This window comes from Coenobita brevimanus, chromosome 73 (genome assembly GCF_032717465.1).
Source record: "Coenobita brevimanus isolate Jiangsu-jjx chromosome 73, ASM3271746v2, whole genome shotgun sequence".
NCBI lineage: Eukaryota > Metazoa > Arthropoda > Malacostraca > Decapoda > Coenobitidae > Coenobita > Coenobita brevimanus.
In genome coordinates, this window is record NC_137026.1 from 35,876,449 (window position 1) to 35,883,948 (window position 7,500).

General features: G+C 43.8%; 1 protein-coding gene across 1 annotated transcript in view; it reads left to right on the top strand.

Moving 5' to 3' along the window:
• The window catches only part of LOC145407390 (regulator of G-protein signaling 21-like), a 105,028-nt gene that overhangs the window by 36,914 nt on the left and 60,614 nt on the right, over positions 1-7,500 (top strand). The window lies entirely within an intron of this gene.

A 7,500-nucleotide genomic window follows, 5' to 3' on the forward strand; every position in this document is an offset into this window, starting at 1 on the left:
ATGAGGATTATGTGTGAGTGGTTGGGTGGATGGTTTCGTGTGTGTGTGTGTATGGATGAGGATTATGTGTGAGTGGTTGGGTGGATGGTTTTGTGTATGTGTGTGTGTGTGTGTGTGTGTGTGTGTGTGTCAGTGTGCACTTTCTGCCTACTTCCCTCATGGCTGTCTTTTCTTTCCTAGTGTAGTCACCCCTCACAGACCACACTAATACGCACCCACAAACCACACGCCTTTGGCTTCTCCTTTAGTGATAAGTATTATGTAACTCTATTATATCCCTAAAGCAGAAAATAATAATAATAGCAGTAGTAATAGTGATGGTGGTATTATTGTTATTATTATTAGTAGTAATAGTAGTAGTGGTGGTGGTAGTGGTATTAGTAGTAGTAGTAGTAGTAGTAGTATAGTAGTAGGAAGAGAAGAAGAGGAGGGAGAGGAAGCAGAAGATAAAGAAGTACAGGAAACGTGGGAGGAGGAGGACGAGGAGGAGGAGGACGAGGAGGAGAAAAAGAGAGGAGGTAGAGAAGTGGGAGGAGGAGGAGGAAGAAGAAAAAAGGAGAGGAGGAGGAAGTAGAAGTACAAGAAGAAACGAGGGAGGAAAGGGAGAAAAGGAAAAAAGGAGGAGGAGGAGGAGGAAGAGAAGAAGAGGGGGAGAAGGAAGAGAAGAAGAGGAGGGAGAGGAAGCAGAAGAAAAAGTAGTACAGGAAACGTGGGAGGAGAAGGAGGAGGAGGAGGAGGAGAAAAAGGGAGGATGTAGAGAAGTGAAAGGAGGAGGAGGAGGAGGAGGAGGAGGAGGAAGAATTAAAGAAAATAAAGAGAAAGGAAAAAAGCCACTGGAAATAATCTCACCCGCGTCACCACCATCTCTTAACCTTTGAAAGAAAAAAAAAAAGTTTGTTTGGAAGCGCGAGAGAAATATATATAATAAGAATTTTAAGTTGTTCCTTCTTCCTTAATCCCTCTTATTGACCCTCGCACGTGGATCTAAGGAGGCGTAGGATTAGCGTGCGGGATTAGCGTGTGGGATTAACGTGTGGATCTTATAAGAGGGGATTGAGGCGTGAAGTTGGTCTGGGAGAGAGGGATTTGGCTGTGTGAGATGATCTTGTGAAGTATCCCCCGTGAATGGAAGATGAGAGGCTTAGAAAACGTGTTGTTGAAGGAGAAGGTCAAGGGAGAGATAGAGAGAGAAAGAAAGAGAGAGAGAGGCGGGGGGTAGGGTGCGCTGAAGAGGAAAAAAACAAAACAAAAAACAAGATCGCCCAGAAAGTTCAGGAACCTTCAACCTTGACGGGCTTAAAGCAGAATTAAAAACTGTCTGCCAATAATAATAATAATAATAATAATAATAATAATAATAGATTAACCACCGAGACCGCTCTTACTGTCATAACAAATAAAATATATGTTAACATGGACTCTAAGCAAGTTACACTGTTAACCTTGTGTGACCTCTCCAAAGCTTTCGATGGTATTAGTCACGACATTCTCTTAAGTAAATGTGCTAAGCTCAATATTGACTGCTTCTGGTTCAAAAGTTACCTAGAAAATAGGACTCAATCTGTCCGCCTGAGCAACACTATATCTGGTAAACTGAATGTAGCTTACGGGGTCCCTCAAGGCTCAATCCTTGGTCCTGTCTTGTTTACCATCTATGTTAATGACCTTGCTGAGAGTATAAATGAATGTTCTTTGGTGCAATATGCTGATGATACCCAGTTTCTCCATGCTGACACTGTAAATAATCTCTAGGCTCTTATCTCCAAAACAGAAGGAACCTTACGGATTGCAAAACATTATTTTCTTAGAAATGGACTTATGCTAAATCCAAAAAAAAAAAACACAATGTATCTTCATAGGTAATAGACGATTTCTCTCACATATTCCTCCTAACACTGTCATAAATTGTTCTGGCGAGCACATTTACCCGAGCACCAGTGTAAAAAATCTAGGTGTCAACATCGACAGATATATGCTTTTTGATGTGCATATTAATGAATTAATTAAGAAAGTCATGGGAACACTTATGCTCATAAATAAGTGAAAACTTTGATAAGGCAACTCGAAAAATTGTTGCACAGTCTCTAGCTCTTAGCATAATAAATTACTGTATAGGTATATGGGGTACGACAAATGATACCTTACTTCACCAAGTTCAGAAATTACAAAATTCTGCAGGTAAAGTAGCTATTGGGGGAGCAAGAAAGTGTGACCATGTAACCCCCATCATCAAGGAATTAAAGTGGTTAAAGATTAAAGATAAACATATTTTTGACAGATGTACCACTGTTTATATGGCTGTCAATGGTTTTTATCCGGAGTGGTATCTAAAGTTGTCCACTGTCACTGAAAACACAGCCAGTACAACAAGACAGCGACATAACCTTTTTGTGCCTAGAGCCAGAACAAACTCCGGTACCAGAGCCATCGCCATACTAGCACCCAAACTGTGGAATAATTTACCTACTGATATCACTCATTCCGGAAGCATACATGTTTTCAAATCTAAACTTAGGGAGTTAATTTTAAGTGATTTGTAGTTGATATTATCATGTATCGAATATGACATGACTATTTTTGTCTGTGACTTTGTATACCCATTTGTAAGAATAACCATATTTTATGGAAATAAATTATTTGAACTTTGAGCTTTGAGTGGTGGTGGTGGTGTGGTGGTAGGAGTAGTTATAGTAGAATAATAATAATAATAATGATAATAATAATAATAATAATAATGATAATAATAATAATAATAATAATCGGTGGTGGAGAGGGACCCCTTCACGTGGTGGCACTGATATAACCTGGTCCAGCGTTTACCCTAATTATTTCCCTTCTGCCTTTCTGCTACTTCATTATTCCTTCCTTCATTTCCTTCCCTCTTCCTTCTTTCCGTCCTTCCCCTCTTCCTTCATTCCTTCCTTTCTTCCTTCCCCTTCTTTTCTTCCTTCCCTTCTTGCAATCTTCCTTCTTTCCTTCCTTCCCCTCTTCCTTCTTTCCTTCCTTCCCCTCTTCCTTCAACTGCCCGATTACACAAATCCCTCACCTACTTCCCTGTCCCCCCAAAGGAAGATGCTCTCTCTCTCTCTCTCTCTCCCAAGCCTGCAGTCCACCTGGTTTAACCTCTTCCCTCCGACGACCTGTTTTGGAGTGTATTATTCTTGCTTTTCAGACGATTTTATTCAGAGAGAGAGAGAGAGAGAGACTAACCCCTCCACAGACAGACACAAAAATCGAAGTCTGTCTAACCCCACCAGAGAGACAGACAGACAGACTTACCCCTTCAGAGAGAGAAAGACTAACCCCTCCAAAGACAGACAGACAAAAATAAATCGCCCCCATGTACCCCCCCCCCATATACGCCTGTGCTAAGCTGAAGAAAATCGTCTAAAAGCGTCGATAAAAGGAAATAAAATGAATTGAGGTTTGCGTGTCAAGTGAAAGCATTTTGTGTAACGCTGATTTAAGCTGCTTTAGGTGGGAGTCACGTGTTGCGCGGGAAAACACGTGATTTGGCGAGATGCGGCGTGCGGGGAGAGGAAAGGAAGGAGGGAGGAGGAAGGAGGGAGAGTGGGAAGAAGGGAGGGAGGAGGAGGATGGAGAGTGGGAAGGAGGGAGGAGGAGGAGGAGGGAGAGTGGGAAGAACGAAGGAGGGAGAGAAGCGAGATGTGATGTGGGCGAGAGGAAAGGGAGTTGAGAGAAGGAAGAGGAGGAAGGAATGCGGGAAGGAGGGAGGGTAGAGAGGGGAAGAATGAAGGAGGGAATGAGGGCGAAATGAGGGAAGAACGAAGGAGGGAGAATAGAAAGGGAAGAATGAAGGAAGGAAGGAATGCGGGAAGGAGGGAGGGTAGAGAGGGGAAGAATGAAGGAAGGAATGAGGGAGAGGAGAGGAAAGAACGAAGGAAGGAGTGAAGAAAGGCGAGATGCGGTGTGGAGGGAGAGAGAGGAAAGAGAAGGAAGGGAGATGAAGAATGAAGGACTGAAGGAAGGAATGAGGTAGGTGGTAAGAATGAACGAAGGAGGAATAGAAGGGAAGGATGGAAGGAGGAAAAGAGGGAGAGAAGGAAGAAAGGAGGGAGGGGACGATGGAAGAAATGAAGGAGGAAGGAGAGAGAGGGAAAAACGAAGGAAGAGGGAGGGAGGGAAAGGCAGAATGGAAGGAGGAGACGAAAGATGGCATGATATGTGGACGGTATGATGGGAAAGATAATAAAAGGAAGAGAAGATGTACGGAAAAAATGAGAGAGAGAGAGAGGGAGGGAGAGAGGGAGGGAGAGAGAGAGAGAGAGAGAGAGAGAGAGAGAGAGAGAGAGAGAGAATAGAACTAGGACGAAAAAAAGACGTCATTGAACTGAAAAGGTTAAAGGAACTTGATCAATTCGAGTATTTTTCTCACCTAAAGACTTGACAAAGACGGAATAAAGACTGTGCCACATTCCTTCTTTCCTTCACCTCTTTGTCCTCTCTTCTCTCACGTTACTTCCCTCCCTTTTTCCTTCATTTTCTTTTTCCTTCCTTCTTTCCTTCATTCGTGTCTTCCTTTCTTCCATCCATCCATCCTTCTTTCCTTCCATCCATCCTTCTTTCCATCCATCCATCCATCCATCTTTCCTTCCTTCCTTCCTTTCTTCCCTCCATCCCTCCATCCATCCATTCCTCCTTTCTTCCCTCCATCCATCCATCCATCCATTCTTCCATCCTTTCATCCATCCAGCTTTCCTTCCATCCATCCATCCATCATTCCTTCCTTCTTTCCATCCATCCATCTATCTATACTTCATTCCTTCCCTCTCTCCCTACAAATAACCTCCTCCTCCTCCTCCCTCCCTCCCTCCAAACATCCTCCTCCTTCGTTCCTTCACCCGCCCCTCCCCGCACGTTGCCATGGTCCCGCACAATACCGCCTTTTCTCTCTTTCCACGTGACCCACAAACAATTAAACGCGCTTTAATGAAACTGGATGAAAGGCGATACAAAAATCCAGTAAGTCAAAGTTTTAGGAAATAGAGAAGAGGAGGAGGAGGAGGAGGAGGGATGGGAGAGGAAAGGAGGTGGAGGAAGGAAAGGAGAGGGGAAGGGGAAGGAAGGGAAGGGAAGGAGAGGAAAGAAGGAGGAGAAGGAGAGGAAAAAGAGAGGAGAACTGGGAGAGGATAGAGAGGGGTAGGGGAAGGAAGGGAAATGAAGGAGGAGGAGGAGGAGAAGTGGGAGAGGAAAGGAGGTGAGGGAGGAAAGGAGAGTGGAAGGGAAGGGAAGGAAAGGAGGAGAGAGGAAGGAATGGAAGAGAGGAGAGAGGGAGGGGAGGGAAAGGAAAGGGAAAGAGAGAAGAAAAGATGAAATGGAGAGGTGAGAGGAGGGAAGAGGAGGCGGAGGAGGAGGGGAAGGAGAGGGAAGAGGAAGAAAAGAGAAGAAGAAGAAAGAAGAGAGAAGGTAGGAGGGAAGAAGTGGAGGAGGAAAAAGGAGGAAGAGGAGGAGGAGGAGAAACACAAGGTCATCATCCACCTAAACTGTCTCCCATCTTGACCTTCTGAATGACCTACCCTGTGTGTGTGTGTGTGTGTGTGTGTGTGTGTGTGTGTGGAGAGAGAGAGAGAGAGAGAGAGAGAGAGAGAGAGAGAGAGAGAGGAAATCAGTAAAATTGAGCTGTAAAAGGTCCTGGAGGCAAGTGATCGGTTTCCTGTCACCTGGCACTCTCTCTCTCTCTCTCTCTCTCTCTCTCTCTCTCTCTCTCACAAATCTTATCCTGTAGTTATTTTCTCGACTTCTTTCCTTCCTTACGTTATTTCCGTTTTCTTTCTTCTCTCTTTTCTTTCCATATTCCTCTTTTCCTTTATATTCCTCCTCCACCTGCTTCATTTTCCTCCTTCTTTCCTGGTTGTCTTTCCTCCCTCCCCCCTTCTTTCCTCCTTCCTTTCAGCCTCTCCTCCCCTTTTCTTCCCTCCCTCTCTTCCTTCTTCTTCATTATATCTCTTTCCTCCCTCCTGTCTTCTTTACTTATACCTTCTTCCTTCCTCCATATCCCTTCCTTTCTCCTTCCTTCTTCCTTCCCTCCATCCTCTTCTCCTTTCTTACCCTTCTTCCTTCCCGTCCCTCCCTCCTTTTTCCTCTGTCATTCCCCCTTCTTCTTTCTTTCCCTCCCCTTTCTTTCTTCCTTCTTTCTTCCCTCTCCCTTCTTTCCTTCCCTCCTTTTTCTCTCTTCCTTCCTCTTTTTCTTTCATTCCCTTCCTCCTCATTTCATAATCTACTTCCCTCTCTCCCGTTTCTTTCTCCCTTTTCTTCCCCTCCTCTTCTTTTCTTACCCTTCATCTCTCCCTCCTTCTCCTCCTTTCCTCTCTTCCTTCCCCTTTCCCTCCCTCTTTCACTATTTTCTTTCCTAAACGCGGAAGTTCCGGGAATTAGAGAGCTTAATTTCCCGTATAAGCTTTTAAAATATCACATACATTTTTGACGGAATCCATCACGTGTCTTTACATTCGAACCAGACCACGTGTCTTTTGTTTACATTCGAACCAGTCCACGTGTCTTTGTTTACATTCGAACCATACCACGTGTCTTTGTTTACATACGAACCATACCACGTGTCTTTGTTTACAGTTGAGTCCATCACGTGTTTGTTTACATTCGAACCATCCCACGTGTCTTTGTTTACATTCGAACCATACCACGTGTCTTTGTTTACATTCGAACCAGTCCACGTGTCTTTGTTTACATTCGAACCAGTCCACGTGTCTTTGTTTACATTCGAACCATACCACGTGTCTTTGTTTACATTCGAGCCATACCACGTGTCTTTGTTTACTTACGAACCATACCACGTGTCTTTGTTTACAGTTGAGTCCATCACGTGTTTGTTTACATTCGAACCATACCACGTGTCTGTGTTTACATTTGAACCATACCACGTGTCTTTGTTTACATTCAATACCACGTGTTTTGTAATAGAGTAAATGAAGGCTACAGCATGCTAGTCACGTAGAAGTGCTGTGTAAAGGAAGTAACAGTTGTCTTTTTCAGCCACAGAGCTACGTGAAATAAACCGCAAAAGGACGAAAAGCTTGGCCAAGTTAAGGTGAACGTAGTATAGGGAATTTTCTTGGAGGGAACTGTTATTGCGGGCTCGTGGCCTTTGGTTCCTTCTTCGCATAAAAAAAAAAAAAAACTTGGCTATGTTAATACTGATGTGTGTTGGACGAAACTGGATTGAATGATAATGAGTGTACACATTCTCTCTCTCTCTCTCTCTCTCTCTCTCTCTCTCTCTCTCTCTCTCGTATCAGGTGTGTGTGTGTGTCTTTAAACTGTTTATCTATCAGAGTATCTATCTGTCTACCTGTCTTTCCATCTATCTATCGTTACGCTTTGGACAGAATTTGTAGTGGTCGTGAAAAATTTGATGAGACGGCTCTGAGGTAGGAACTGAGTCTCCTTGGTTACTAGTCAAAATAATCGTGGTTGCAGGAAATTCAGGTACAGCTATAAGGCAGGAACTGAATCTCCTTGGTT